The sequence below is a fragment of the Carassius auratus genome, chromosome 27, assembly GCF_003368295.1.
Source record: "Carassius auratus strain Wakin chromosome 27, ASM336829v1, whole genome shotgun sequence".
Lineage (NCBI taxonomy): Eukaryota > Metazoa > Chordata > Actinopteri > Cypriniformes > Cyprinidae > Carassius > Carassius auratus.
This window is the reverse complement of record NC_039269.1, coordinates 10,268,955-10,285,749: the sequence shown is the minus strand read 5'-3', so window position 1 is coordinate 10,285,749 and position 16,795 is coordinate 10,268,955. Positions and strand designations below refer to the sequence as shown.

The 16,795-nt window shown below is 36.8% G+C and overlaps 1 protein-coding gene across 2 annotated transcripts in view; it reads right to left on the bottom strand.

Moving 5' to 3' along the window:
* tnr (tenascin R (restrictin, janusin)) overlaps positions 1 to 16,795 on the bottom strand; it is a 128,047-nt gene that overhangs the window by 59,497 nt on the left and 51,755 nt on the right. For both annotated transcript variants that reach the window (XM_026205816.1, XM_026205817.1), the window contains exon 3: positions 2,343 to 2,399. The gene's annotated coding sequence lies outside the window, so the exon portion shown is untranslated. The remainder of the gene's footprint in view (positions 1 to 2,342; positions 2,400 to 16,795) is intronic.

Sequence of the window (16,795 nt, the reverse complement as noted above, 5' to 3'; positions counted from 1 at the left end):
AGTTAAGTCTTTGATCTCTCTAACATACAACCTGTCTTTGTACGGTACGTAGCTGTGGTTGCATAAGCTGTCAGAAGAGATAAGTGTGTATACATAACATAAGGAAAAAGACAGGACTGTCCCGGATGGTGTAACTGATACTGACAGATATTGAGACGCTGATGGATTAGACGGTAAAATCGGACATGCATTTCAGATTATATGACTCCCACACATTCATTATTGAGTAACTTGGGTTCAGATTGATCAGGGATCTCGCTGCTGTCTTTCTCAGGTCGCTGGATTTCGATCGTCTCCTGAACTCGAAACATACCTGTCTGAATAACATTACACAGCCCTCAAGCCTCCACTGTCAGCTCTTACTTTCTAAGACATCAATATGAAAATGGACACAGTAGATTATATCACATGTTTATATAATTAGAGAAAGACATGGTAAGCCTCCAGGACCTGATTAATAACATAAAGCAAAGTTAAGATGGCAGAGAGATGCCCTGTTGCAAGTGGCACACTTGCTGTGGATGTCGTTGGGCTTGCTAGATTCTATTTATGGGGCTTTAGCATTCTTGTCTTTCATGTAAACTCCTGTAAAAGCTGCCAGGAAAAAAGCTATAAAAAAATCGCCTTTTTGATCTCTCTTCATATTTGCCAAAATAAAAAATAAAAAATACTTCCACACACTTCTGCCACAAAAAAGGTATGGTAAATCGTAAGAATGGTAGGCTTATACTGTAGAATTCATTGAGACACTTGTTTTATTATGGAATAAATCAGCATTTTTGAGCAAACTGAATAATTTAAAATATGGGATCTCTTGAATAAGAAATATAGCATATTCAAGACAGAAATCCTAGACTTTTTTTTATAGTATTAAGAGTAGTTACCAAAAATATGTTTTAATAAGAATGGTTTCCATTAAGTTATGAATATTCAAAATGTCCAGTTTATTTATTTTAAAACCATTGAAAACCTCGCCCCTCAAACATTATGGGGATGTTACGTTTGACTGAACGTTCTAAAAGAAGTAGTGCATTAGTAGTGAGGGCATCATCTGAGAGGTGCGATGGAAGTTGATTATATATCTTTGTATTCCGATCAGCGTAATTAAATCAACATGCGCCTGTCATCCTTCATTTCGCTCTTCTTCTAGATTAAAGCAGCCATTCTTACACGACTCAAACTGACTAACTGATCGACAACCATAGGCAGCATGAGCGAGTTATCAGTGTCAACCTAAAGTGCTCTCTTATCCACAGAGATCTGTGAACTGGTATCTCTCTTAATTCAAGCCATGCTAATGGCTCATTAATATGAGAGTCATGGGGCTGTCAAAGACATGGCGCAGCGTAGAGCTAAAGGACACTAATCCCCATTGATTAGAGTTCTCAGATCAAAGGCTTCCAGCGCTGTCACTTCACCTCTATTCTCCCCTACCCACTCGCGCCGCAATTAGGAGCCCTCTCAGCATTTCATTAAGATGTTAAAAATACCAAGTCACCTCCCCCTCAAGGGACCTAATCACTGAGACACATAGCGAAATCCTCATTTACCATCGCGAGAAACAAACCGTGGCATCTCCCTGAACATTTCAATCAGGTGGTAAGCCCCACTCATGTCTGCAGTACACAAAAGCAAATGCTGAGTCCTCAGTAACCCTGGACTCTACTGCGCTTGCAATGTGTAATAATGAGCTCATAGCACACCAAGGATGAAAAAAAAGGACATTTAATTAGCAAGAGAAAGGTTTTTTTCCCTTTCAAGACAACACATAGACTCTAGTCCAAAAAAACAACAACTTGAGAGCTCAACAGCAATAATGACAGGCTTTAAAGTAAGGAGCGCATCCCTTGATGTGAAAACTGTCAAAGGATATTTTTATAAATAGACAGGAAACTATAGGCAATTATGTTTAAATTGGCATGTTAAAAGGAAAACGCCACCATTTTTCCATATTTCAGTATGTTCTTCCTTCTATATATATATATATATATATATATATATATATATAATTTGTTTGCATGCATGCATGTGACCATTTAACAGAGAACTGTGAACATGCAAATGTGATACTTAGTTATTAAAATATTTATTTTAAAATATCAGGGGTACTTCAAGTAAATACATTAGGTGAATGATATTCAGATGACAAAATGCCTGCATTACATGTAACTTAGAAATAATGTGAATTTGTGAATACAGTCTGTGCAGTATAAAAATCATTACGTCTATGGAATTTCCCCATGAAATATGGAAACCTAACATCTCTGTGTGTGTTTGTGTGTGTGTGTGAATAGAAGAAGAGATATATTAGAACTGCTCCCACATACTGAGTCTTATCTTACCTTAAGTGCCAGTGCTGATGCTCTTCCTGTCTCACCACACAGAAGGATAATCTGCACCTGGAAGAAAGAGGAAACACATCGCTGAATTGAGCCATACATATGCATTCATGCACACTCCCAGCAGGTATCCGTGAATACACTCGTGAACATAAAACACATCCATGAAACAATCATGTACTAAGGCAGGGGTAGGCAAGTTCGGTCCTAGAGAGCCGCAGTCCTGCAGAGTTCTGCTCCAACCCTTAAAAAAAAAACTTTCCTGCCTGTAAACTTAGTAATGCCGAAGACATTGATGAGCTTGATCAGGTGTGTTTGATTAGGGTTAAAGCTGAACTCTGCAGGACTGCGGCTCTCTTGGACCGAACTTGCCTACCCCAGTACTAAGGCAAAAAAAAAAAAAAAAAAAAACATTCCAGTGGGGTTCTGCAGTAGCAGAAACTTAAAACCCTTGAATCATAAACAAAAATCTCAATCAATAATATATTATATAATATATTGAAATATTATATGACATTATGAAACTGATTTGATCAAATAAAAGTATTTGTTTAGGAATGAAACAAGCAGCTGTTTTTCTTTTCTTTCAGTGAGTTATTGAATCATTCACTCAACCAAAACAATGCTTCATTCAGGAATTAAGCACCACAAGTGTATAGGGCCTAACCACCAAAGACATTGATGACTCTCTCTCTGATTCTTTTCCACTCCAAAAACCCTAAGATGATCTGCCTCAGCAGTCCAGCAGCAATCGCCAATGTTAAAAGGATTGCTATGGCCAGTCAAATCACAGAAGGCAGTCTTTATTGTTTAGAGAAGCTGGACTTAAAAACCAGCACATCTCTTCAGTATTATTCAGTGAGGTAAGTTTTAAGAAGACACATATTTCAAATTCGACAGCTGTGTTATGATAGAAATTACCAACAGTAATATGCAGCGATGTAAACAACTCAGTCAGATTTCTGTGAATTGAAAAAAACCTTCATCATTACCTTGTGATAAGTGTAATTGTAACCAAGTGATATGTGTAATTTGTGACTGAATTTGACTAGACAAGAAGCATTAACAGAGCCGTTTTTGACACAATTCTTCAAGTTATTTATTTATTTATTTGCATGGAAAAATGATAGATTTTACTGTTTGTTTTTATCTTACTTTATTCCCTGCTTATTACAAACTATATTCCTTAATCTACACAAAGTAACTGATAAATGATGTCTAAAATATAACGTACTCAATACTAACCTCTTGTTTTTTGAACCATTGTATAGGCTATGAGCATTTCAGCTTTGATCAGAAGTTATTTTCTCATCAGTGTGGCCATAATCTTTGTATTTCTTCCTTAGGGAGAGATGTTGTTCACCAAAATAAAACCAATTTATTTCTGGATTTGCTTGTCAGCAGTGAGGTTGAACAAATGTGAAAGATTATGGTATTTAATTTTGTTTCTGACCATAGTGCAATGTCATTACAGGGCATCATGGCTTCAAGGAAGACTGGGGCTTAATGCTGTTCTGGAGAGATGTAAATTTAGTGCATACTTCAATTCTGCCAATATGCATATGGATATTGATCGAGACTTCTGAATGAGTAGACCCCAGTGCACGTTTCCCCTGAGGACACATGCCACGTCTGAACTGATTTGAATATTTAATCCTCTAGGCAAACAATTCAGGAAATAAAAATAAATAAATAAATAATGAAGACGTATTTAAATAAATAATAATATACAAATATGCTGTGTTTCTTCCCTCAGAGGCAGAACTACTGAGGCAATTGGGAAGAGCAAGTAAGCAAGCTTTATAAATGTAAATAATTTCTAAGAGAGCAGAGGATGCAGGAGGCCGGCCGAAGCAGAATAGTGCTGCGTAGGCACAAAAAACAGATCCACAAAAAGAATACATGAATAAAATCGAGCGTGCTCAAAACAAATAGGCTCTATCCATTCAACTGTGTGCCAAAAAATCTATGTGAACCAACAGCGTTCCAGTTCCAACAGATGTCAGTGCTGATTTTCTGGCTCACCTTCCATCACTACTCACAACCTGTGAAGTACTACAATCAGCAATGTGGCCAGTTCGCTTGCAGTAGCTTTTCAATTATTGTTCTCCTAAAAAGAAATGTAAAAAATTCATGAAGCACCAATATGAAACCTCCAAAGCTTCTGTTTTTCCCACCCACACTTTTCCTGTAGTGTTTGAACAGGACAAATGTTGTAAAATATCTGTACTTTTCCCATATGATTCATGGCCCTCACTGTTTGCTGTAGTCTAAACATGACAGAAGCCCACTGACTCACATCCAGTCCCCGTACTGGAAGTTATGTCAGTGGAGCATCATAGAGAAGGATCACCATGGCACCAGTTCTCTGTGAATCACTGCAGACTCGCTGTAATTTGTTATCTTTCGGAGATCCCATTTCCGATGTGTTGATGCAGCAGATAGATTCCCATACTGTAACCATTTATCACCTGTCACTGGAAACTGTTGTCACACTTTTTTTTCCTTATCTTTCTGCAGGCAAAAAAATAAATAAAAAATCAGCTTTGAGAAAAGGTCTTTGCAGAAGCCTAGAGTCATAAACTCTGACAATATACAGTATGAAATTACAAACAATATTCAAAATACACAGTTTGCATGTATTCATGTCAAAATAAAGGTAAACACTGTAGTACTACTGTATGTTATGTTTGCAACTGTGTTGGTTTGAGTTTAGCTAGTGATGCTCAATTAGCAGATAATTAATCATCTTAACTTTTTGACTATAAAATGTGTATAAATATTATACAATGAGTAATCTAACGAGTGTCCTCATGTAAGAGTATTTTAAGTTAAATTGCTTTTATTTTTAGCATCCTGCAGTATTTGAGAGGTGCAGAATTTTTTTCCCCCCTGTTGTTTGTTATAAGAATTAGCAAATGGTTTTTGCAATGTTCTCAATTTATTGTCATGTCTGTAACATTTCTTAACAATAAATAAGGTCACTTGTAAGAGAATGTCACAATTTTATGGGAATGCAAGATTTCTTTATACAATTAGGTTAAACAAATTGGTGCACAATAATATATATATATATATATATATATATATATATATATATATATATATATATATATATATATATATATATATATATATATAAAGAAAATTAAATAATAAATAATTTGTTAGGCTCTACAGTGAATCATTAAGTATTGACTCTTGCTTATTAAGTGTCAGTGCTTAAATATCGCATGGTAAAAATATGGTAATGAAAATGGCACATGTTGCTCATATTGCTGTAATTGTGTTTTCAGAGGTGAAAAATGATTCACATATGGAATGGTGATGTTCAATTAAATCTGATTAAGATTAATTGCTTGTCTTGGAATTAAAAGTGAAAATGCTGTTTTGCTCAATGAGTTAACAGAAAGGGTGAAGTCTCAGCGCTCCATTGCTCGATGATTTATGAATCCTTTTGTATTAAAATGTTAAATTAGAATGTTAGCAGTCATCTTTTGGTAAAGTTGTGCCTTGGTTCTTTACTGTTTGTAAATGACATGCCATTTAAGTGTGCCCTTAGCCACTCTTTTTGGACAGCACTTACTTTATTTTGGTCAGTATGTCTAATGGTTAGAAATGATTAATGGAAGTGTCCTTTGTGCCTTCATATAAATGATTAAACCAAAATGATGTTATGAGAATGAAATTGAATTATCAGAGCAGCAAATTCAACAGGTCAAACAATCGCTTTTGTTGCATTCGGGTTTCTGATTAATCTATCGCCACTCCCTCCCGTTTAGAACCGTCTACTGCAAAAATGCCTGAATCAGCGTTCTGTCTGCAACCATTGCCACCCCTCAGAGCTTTGATATAAAACCTGTCAAATTTGAATTCATATTAGTTTCATGGCTTGGGTTTTTATGATCGACACATCTGACAATGGATTTCATTCAGCCTTTACAGACTGTGAATAAGGAATATGTTTCCTGTGTAAGACAGTGGGTAATATTCATCTTCCTCACTCTCTTTAGTCCAACACAACGGATCACAGGATTTTCATTTCTCATGAATTGGCAATTCCTTGTTAAAAGGGTGATGCATATTGAATGAGAAAGAATTGGCTTGCCCTCATTCATGGCTAACTTCCCACATTCCACTTTATCCAAAAACAATGCTTAGTAGAAAATAAAATAAAATAAATTGGAGTACATGTGCACATAGTAAATATACATTCACAGTGAAATTTCTCTTGCTATCTTTAGCCTGGAAGAAAAGTAGAAAATGTTGGAAAGAGCTTTCATCCTTGGAAGCTGTATTACTCTGTACCCTTTTGCTGAGGCCCCAGGATCTTTTTGGAGTGCTTTTGACGGTTTTCTGAATTGTGAGAATGATTTGAATTAACACCCTTCACTAGGGAAAGTGTCAGCCTTCACCTGGTGAAGCTATGACATCAAAGAAAGCCAAGATTGTTTTAAACTTAAAACCTGAAAAGTAGAAAGCAAAAAGTTTTGACCTCCTCTTGCATTCTGATGAGAATGCACTATTCAGTGCAATGCATAAGAACAGAGTAAGCCTCGTGAGTACACAGGCTTATTATGTTCTTCCATTGCACTCATCGGAAAGGCTTCCATCAAAAGAGTATAAAATGGCCTGGGAGTCCGAAACTTAATGTGCTAGGGGTTTGCAGTATCTTATTAAAAGCATTTCTATGCCTCATGGCTTAACCAACATCGGCTTCATTGTCTAAGGAGGTCAGAAACCCTCTTTCATCACGCATCACAGAATCTGAATACAGAAAAACAGGAGTGCGGTTTTATCTCTCAGAACTCAGCAGACACCAAATCTGATACTCATTCCTTTATGCTAATGAAGATAATAATGTAATAGTTTAAGTCCGTAGACTCTATCAGGAACATCATTTGTTATCATGCAGGCAATTTAACATCTAGATCAGTGCTACATAAAATGGTACAAATATATAAATATAATATATAATATGTACATGTTTAGACATTATTCTGTTTTCTCTCCGAGTAAACATATAAATTCTGTATTTAATGAAGGCAAGCTCTAAAGAGTGGCCTACTTTTGACTCAGTTGATTAAAATATCAATTTTGAGCATATTATTGATAATGCAACCAATCTGCGAAGCTCAAGGCTCTTCTATACAAATGGCAGAAGTTTTAAGATTAAATTCCAAAATATGAATATGCTGAGTCTTTTTGCAGATCAATGGCCTTGAAGCAGAATTATTTATCTTATCTACAGAAATATTGATAATTATCAAAACATGGCATTGTGTCGCTAACACTGTACTTGAGTTTTTATTGAAATAAATTTCAATGATGCTTGACCTGAAATGATTGACCCTCATAAAATGCAAGGAATGCTACAAAGAATTAGTAAGAACCTCACAGAAACTTGGGAAAATGTGAGCAAAAGAAAAACAGACAGATTTCCAAAAAGTTGGCACAAAGCAAGAAAAACCGTGAGAAAACCTAAACCTGTAATCTTCGGTCAATCTCTATTGAGCTGTTATTGCACATGAATGGTTTTTAGATAGGTGAACTATATCTTCAGTTTAAAATTCTGCGATTAAAAAAGTCAAGTTTAAGCAGGATCGGTTTTATTTGGCCTGCTGTAATGTGAGATGATTTATTTTGTGCTAAAAAAGAGCTGGGAATCAGCTACATATTTGAGAGCTTCTGCTGCATAAATTCTGCTCATTAATATAGACAGGCTGTTAAACAAAAAAACTGAGCAACATTTGCTGTAAACATTGCCCGAGGAAACCATCGGCGCACACAGATACTATCAATGTGGGCTGCAAAGAGGAAAAACAAGCACAAATAATCTTGTTTACCATGATAGTTGCGTAAATCCCAAGTCCTGCCCTGCCTCGGAACATTGGATGTACATGGCCTCAGGACTGCAGGCACTTCGGTGAATGCTAATTAAAAACTATGAAACGATCAATTGAACTGTTCTGTGCTCTTGTAAAGTGCACAGAGAAGCAATGGGATGCCAGATTTGTACTGACACAGCAACCTCTCCTTTCTCTGTCTTTCTGCCCTCCTAGCACTCGTCTCTTTCTCTTGCTCGCTTTTCCACAACCTTTGCCTTTCACTGCTCTCCTTTCTGTCTTCATGTCTTTCTCATTTCAGTCTCCCTTGACTTTAGTTTCTGGATGTGCAAAGTGTTTTTTTTTATAGCATTTTGTGATGGAGCCTTTGGAAAGCAACTCCCTAGAGCTCTCTGGAGTCTGACTGCATGACAACAGATTTTAGAGTTGCGCTTTATAAGAGCTCGGAAAATGAGGGATAGCAACCCAGTGTTCTTTGGTTGGACTGTAAGTTTCTGGCATTAGGTCTGTATGTCCCCTGCGGTTCCACTTCAATGGGTCAAACATGAGGAGAGGAGTGTATAACAAAAAAAGTGACACATTACTTTTTTCATTACTGTGATAGTAGTTTACAAAATAGTGGTCTACTCTAGTGACCAGCCACATTAGGCTACTGTAAAGTATTTAGATGAATTGTATTGCATATGCTGCTTCACAGTCCAGAAAGCTCATTATCTTCTGATTGATTGAGTGAACAAATATATTATGCTTACTAGCCACTTAATTAGCATTATTTTGTAGGCTATATTAGGTACTACCATATGGACTCTACAGATACCAGAATACTTCCTGATTGTAACATTGTAAAAATACGATTTTTTTTTTTTTTGTGAAGCTTCTTTGAAACATTATATTGTGAATATTGCTACACCAATAAATTTGAATTGAGTTCATTCAAAATTATTCTTTCTCCTAAAAGTAGTATTTGAACATCTGATTGATTAAAATGAAATAGTTCACTCTTCTGATTCCGTTTAGTGAACCATTTCAGTTTGAACTCTCAGTAACATTATGTAATTTTTTTGCTATTCCAAATGGTGAAAATATACACAATGTTGATTGTTTATGTATTTGTAATCACCGTCGAGTTCACAGGTCGTCTATATGTGATAGGGTTAAATGATAGCAAATTTGTGAACTTCAGACCTGTGTTGATTCATACTTTCTCATCATGCAGTTGCAGTATCTATCTATTGCCTCTAAGAAACCTAATAAGAATTCAGTCTTTTGACAGCAGTCATCCTTTTCACCCCCCCCACCCCCCACCCCCCCACACACACATCTAGTTACTCAATGAGCTTGAAAAAACTGTCACAACTGTCACAAGCTGTCTTCGGACTGACTACTTAAACAAGGTTGTCTCCTTGGAGAAAGACAGAGATAGGCATAGCTGAATTGATTTTTACACGCAGACTCAAAGTCAAAGTGACAGACAAAATTCTATCCAAAAAAAAAACAACAACCCTGGATCATATTGAGCACACATCTTTCTGTTCTTCTTGTGGTGAGAGTGCATTAAACAGTTTCTATCTCAAATACTATATCACGCAAGACTGAATGTTGCATTTGTTGATTAATAATGTTATCAGCTCCTTGATTTTTTTGTTGTCCTCTTTGATAAATTATAGATATTGCCATATGCGGGATGAACAAATATAGCTCAAGCAAGGCTGAGCCAATCACACCAATTACCACCAAGAAAATCATCAAAAGTGTGGCATCCTGGTTTGAAGTGTCCATCATGGATGAGTGTATATAGCTAGTTCTCAATGTTTCACTTTGACTTAGTTGGTCAGCAGGGAGTTGGGCTGGCTTGAGAAAATCAGACAGGCAGAGTGTCTCTGTTGGCCTCAGGACATTCACACTCTGGTCTGTGAAGGGGGATCTATTGGCCTATTTTTGAGCTGGAAAGGGGATCATAAGAGGTCGTTCATGAGGGGAATCTGCCCAGTTCAACTGGAAAGATAGAAATTTCTTCCTGCTCCCTACATGAACTTCCTCTTAGAGACTTAAGGGAACACTTAACATTTTTTGGAAAATAGTCTCATGTTCCAACTCCCCTAGATTTACAGTTTCTATTTATTTATTTATTTTTTACAGTTTTTGAATCTATTCAGCCAATGTCCAGTACTTTTAGCAGATTAGACCGTTAACATCTCACTCAAACATGACCAAAGAGGTCCTATTTATAACTTGACTCTTCTGTAGTTACATCATGTACTAAGACCAATGGAAAATGAAAAGTTATAAATAGGAAAAATATAGAAACTCTTTGCTCATTTTTGAGCGAGATGTTATCGGTCTAAGCAGATTCAATGATCTATGCTAAGCTAAGCTAAAAGTGCTACCGCCAGACCAGGAGATCGGTTGAATGGATTCAAAAATGGTAAAACTCAACTGTTTAACTCTAGGCGTTAAGCCTTTTTTTTCCAAAAAAGTGGAGTGTTCCAAAAAGTTTTTGTATTAGTAGTGGAGTTTTTTTTTTTTCAGTGACACAGGTTACACAGCTAAGCCAGCAGGTGGCAACAATTGACTGTTGATTGTGAATTAAACACTGAATTTTAATTCAATAGATTCGTTCAAACATACTGATTCATCGAGGAATTAAACAAATGGCCATAGTTTTTGAATTATTCATTCATCCGACACTCATTTGAAACAAAACTAATGGCTGTTATGAGTGACTTTTTGAATCATTCACTCTAGCGATTCAGTGATAACACTGCCTATTTCTGCAACAAAACACTAAGTGTTGCTGAAAATACATCAGGTATGCTAAATAGCAGTATTGTGTTTAAAATGTATGTAAATCATTATTTTAAATGTTGTATGAAAGCAATTACACTTGTTCAAAATCATACCTTTGGTCTGAATATCGACACCACTTATACTACCGAAGGTGACAGTTCTTTACTGATCATTTATGTAGCTTTATCAACTGGCAACCCAAATTAATCTTATGTCACTCACATCTAATGTTACAAAATGATGGAACAATTTTGTGCATCAAAAACCCCCAAAGATTTGGAAAGCATTTTCAATTCCCATTTAAAAGTCAACTAAATATTTATGAAATAGTAATGTCTTTGTTGCATTTTATTATTTGCATTCAGCGATGCTAATACCCGCTGTTCTCATATCAGACCAAGCTCTTCTGTTGCAACCAACTAGCAAGACTTTCGATCATATAATCCCTAAACAGACCACAAGCTCAAAAATCAGTTTTTTTTTCTTCTTCGTCTTTGTTTTCTATCCATCTTCACTATCTTTTAGAAAGCATCAGAAAACGTGCAAGGTCACCTATCTCTGCAATAATTTCTTAGGGGTGTTTTTATTTGCCAGACCACCATCTGATATTGAAAGACTAGAGAGTAGCTCAGTGAGATAACACTGTCTGTCTTCCTACAGGGGTGGGTCACATAAATATGCTCTCTTCTCCCATCAGCTCTTGATTAAAGACTGAATAATGTCGAACTGCTGATGAGACTTTATTTGCATCTCCACATTAATTCTAGTCAGCTCCTTTGTTCCCACCAGAACAAGAGGGTGCAACAGCTTAGTAGCAGTAACAAAGGCAGACCCTAAAAAAATGACAAGACCCCGCGTTTGTGTGTGCACTGCACACAGTGATTGCTGGTATCATGGCCTGCTACTTCGGTATATCATCCATCATGCTTGGTTTGGCATGAAAGTATGAGGAGCACATTAATCTATTTTTAGAAATTTAAATGAGGAGGATACTTTGTCATGCCCAACTAAATCCATGGGCACAGTTGATGTTTAAAGCAATGGATTACTCCAGCTGGAAGTCATTTGCTGCTAAGGTCAAAAGTAATCGAAAGTCATTTTTACTGGGGGCTGTTTTCCATGTGTGAAATACTGCATGCTCAACTCAGGAAGAGGGTTGGCCACTCACCCAAATCCCCATGAAAACACCACCCACCAAACTCACCAAAATAAAGGACTATCACGGCAATAAAAAATGCAAATAAAGATAATCCAGCAACTGATCTTACAGCACATTTCAGGAATATTATCACCTGCCATAAATACTTTGCATAAAGAGGTTAAGATTTGCAGTAGGAGTTGAAATTATGAGAGAAAGCTTAACAATGGTTGTCTGCTATAATAATATCATAGAAAATCCCTTATTAGTCACAGAAACACCTTTAATTATTCAGAATCTTTAAGCCGAAGTGCTTGGCAGAGAAAGAACTTTTCTTAGTTCCCCTGCAGTGAATTTTGATCATTTCAAAAGGACATTTTGAGTTTGTCCTGTTCCTTTTCTGCAGGTTTGTTGCTCAAATGTAATGACGACCATTTTAGCGTGATGCCTGAGTGATTGAATCCTTTCCAATGTAATTGGACCATAATGGCTTTGTCATTGGCCTTCTCTGCAACAGCGATTTTCAAGCATCCAAACAGGAAATTCGCACTGGACAAAGGAAAGGCAAATAAGCAGAAATTCTGACTCTATTTACCTCCTGTGGTGTAAGTGTTTTAATATGTATGCTTGCGCTTAGAGACCAGACCTGGATGATTTTCGAGCTAGTAAAACAGGCTCCTCTGTAGGGCTGCACAATCAATCAAATTTCTAATCGTGATTACAATTATGGATGCCACAATTACGTAGTATTTCAAAGTCCACTTAAGTTCACAAAGTTCAGCGTAGAGTTGGAATGATAGACGATGCCATTGTTCATCGCCGATGGCTGATAGACATCATGAGTTTGCACCGTGTCGCTTACATCCGATGAAGACACAGTGTTAGCGATAGTTAGTTGTTTTCCCTTATAAGGATTCACGCTACGGGCACACCTACCCCAATACCATTCATATTTTTAATTTTCATAATTTAAAGAAATCAATCCAATGTATAGTTGACATTAGAGGCTTATTATATTATAGAAAAGCACTAAAAGTTTTTCAGTTAAAGTGTTTTCAGCTTATTTATTTTCATATAAAATTATGGCACGCAATTGCATCAAACAATGGTATAAACATCATTCAATGTAAATTGTGATAATCGTAATTTATATCGCAATTACAATTTCAAAGGAATAATCAACAATTATGATTTCATAATCGTGCAGCCCTACTCTCCTGAAATAATAGAAAATCTAACAAATACAGTGGGGGCTTGTATGGCTCTTGGCCTAAATATTCAAGGACATTTACTCCCCATTTTAAACACCTTCTCACTCTCATTCTTTTGAATGCTTAAATGTGGTGCCAACAGCTGACTTCCGAATGTTTCATTTACTTCCAGCTGATTAATAGGGTAGTTAAGTCAATGGAAACAAGACTGTTTAGAACATTTCCTAGCACTCAGTTATGTTTTGGAGAAAGTAGCAGTTCAAATATTACCAAATTTGTCAGTGCCACCGTGGTAATGACATGTTTTGCAATGCGAGATCCCAAATCTACCATAAAAAACAGATAATCTGAGTTCCTGCAGATACCTCTGCATTTCTGAAATTTGCAGAGCACAATGTAATCTGAAACCGTCACCCTTTCTCTTTGGTTGAGCTCACATGTTAAACCAAATAAAATGACTCAAGAGAAATACAAATTGTCAATTTTCACCGTAACCGAGCGACCAGTGGTAAAGAGATGATGCATATCGCCGCTTACTGCTGATGCTTTCTAAACATCCCGACAAAATGCCATTGCATAAAAGCTCTCAAGGATAAGCCCTTTTCCCATCTACACTAATGGCGTTAGCTCAACCCGATTTAAAGTGAACCCGAGTCAGATTTTCCACCGTCGCCTATGCATCATGCTCACTGAGGGCTGAAAACATAATGGCCATTTAGTTGACAGATCTCAATGAGATTATGAGGAAAAATTGGAGGAAGTGTGAGCAGACTCAAGGCTTTTCCCGAACAGGCACATACCAGCTTAGGCTCTGTAATAAGATCTGAAAGCGCTGATGCACATTAAATGCTGAACATCAGTCACAGGTAGGCAGGGCAGCGCTGGGTTTACACTCACCTGTCAATGCCTATCAAGCTCTATCAAGGACAGGGATATAAGTCAGTGCCTCGAGGCACAGAATGCGCCGCCAAACGTTAAAAGCAGGTACCTGTTCAATCTGTTATCGTAAGGCTACTTGGCAGACCTGAGACAAATATGTAAGCATGCTCAGCTGTAAAGGTCCATTACTTGTGACATTGGGAAGCCATTCGTAAGATTGAACTGTTGAAAAGTTGCACTCTCTCAATGCATAGTAACAAGCCAACTGAGACTGATAGTGTATTACAGCGAACCTTTCGGTTTTCACCAGGTTTGATACCTTTAATGTAAAGCCGTTATTTAATTTATGATTACTGAGCCAGCTTTAAAGTTATTATCCCATTTGCTATATTAAAAGCTGATAAGCAGAAAGTGTATGTTGTTGGGCCACAACAAATGAGTCATATTTATTTAGGCAGCAGCTATTTTCTCCAAAAGAGGGCAGATGCTTTTTGCACTAACTGTTATAGAAATAATGCACCAGAGGAAGGGAGAAAATAGCCTTGCCATCAAGATTGGCTATTTGCATTTGTAAACACACACTAGCTGTTCAGTGTCGAAGAAAAGTAGAATTTATTTTGGGATGTAGCTTGTTTTTATATTAGCTTATTAAATGGCAACTAAGTGGCATCATCTTGCTGGGCTTTTTCAAGCACACACAAACACACACACACACACACACACACACACACACACACAAAGCACTGGAATCAATGATTTTCTATTTCAACAAATATGTTATTACCTCTAAGATTCCTTAGGCAAAAAATGTATCCAAAACAATAGAAAATGATGGCTGAGCAACTGCAGTATTCTCATTTATTTTTTATTATTATTATTATTTTATGTGTTCATTATTAATGAAGTCAGTGATGAAAGACCAGCTTGAAATTCTTTTCCTTTTTTTTAAGGATGTGCACCAGAAGGACAGTGATAAGAGTTAATTAGCATTGTTTTTTATGTCTTTTGTGATTTTTAATGACTTTGCTAATAAGGAGCAGCAAATGCCCCAGTGGCTGGTCAGAGAGTGTTTTGTCATGAAATATTCATATTCACCTAATGCTATTCCAAAACTTTGGCCCTCATTCCAGAATAAACATTTTTAAGATAAATAGCCAAATATGCCATCATATTCAGTATTTAGAATGATTAAATACAGCAGTTTCTCTTTTATTCTTTTGTAAATGTAAGTTTAAATATAAATATATCCACTGATGCTTTCTTCAAAGGGTTCACAGAATCTAATGCCAAACTTAATGCATCAACAAAAGGAGGCGAACGAACAAATAAAATGTGTTGTCCACTTCAAAATACAGTGTTGATTTGGTCCATGCGGGAATGCTGTGACTCCCTGTGCTGTGTCAGTGAGATTGAGCTCTTTTTGAACTTGATAGCACTTTTCGAGTATACATCAGTATCAGCAGTTCTCTGTTGCTGGCAAACACTGCAATGACAATAATAGATACCTTGTGTTTGCTGTTGTGCTTTGACACTCAGGTCAAGAGTAGAGGAGATGGTTTATGCAGACAGCTTGAGTCCCTCCCACCTCCTTTTGAATAATACTTTTTGACTATATCTATGGTAAGATATATTCATGCAGTCATTTTTCATTATGGATATTTGTGTGGTCTCTGACAGAAAGTCGATCAATTCAATCGCATTCAAAATTTGTCTATAATGCAAAAAAAGTGTTCTGTGTGTGTTTGCGGCCCAATTTTGAGAATTATAGGGACAGTTCACCCAGTAATAAAAGTTCATAAAAGTCATCATTTACCTAGCCTCATGTTGTAGGACTTTAATTTCTTTTTCCATGGAACATCAAAAGATATACTGTATCAGACAGAATTTCCATACTGGTTTTCAACATCAATAACTGAATTGGTACATTAGAATGATTTCTAAAGGGTCATGTGACACTAAAATGAAGACTGGACTGGAGACTGGAGAAATGGCTGCTGTAAATTCAGGTAAAAATACATTAAAATGTAATAATATTACATATAAAGTGGCGGGAGGAGCAAATGACAGACACAGTGGGTGTGGTGTCAGGCCTCAGAAACGTTTTTATTAAACACAATAGCAACATAAAATGTCCAAACTGGGAATAAAGTGTCCAAAGGGAGAATAGAATGGGGACCTGTTTTTCATTTCCTAGAATGCATTGAACGGACTTGCGTTTATGTAGAGACCGGTCTTGCCAAGCTTCCTTGGAAGGACAAACTCGGAAGGACGTGAGAACAAAACGATAAATGTTTACTTTCAAGAGCAGTCAAGTATTTGCAAGAGCGAGTTTAAAGCCTCTTCTGGGATTTCTAATGGCTTGATTCTCTCAAATTTGTACTCGATGCATCGTTTCGAGCACTTTCATGCATCCTCTGTACTTGTGTTCTTGAGAACTGGAATTGATTCGATGGTTATTAATGACGTAGAGCGAGAACAAATGTGGTGCATTTCAAACGGGACATATCGCCCTCTGAAAGGCACTTCGGAGTGAAAACAATCATGGCTACCATATTGAAGGGTCGTTCCAAACCGAAGTGCTCAAAACTTGCTACT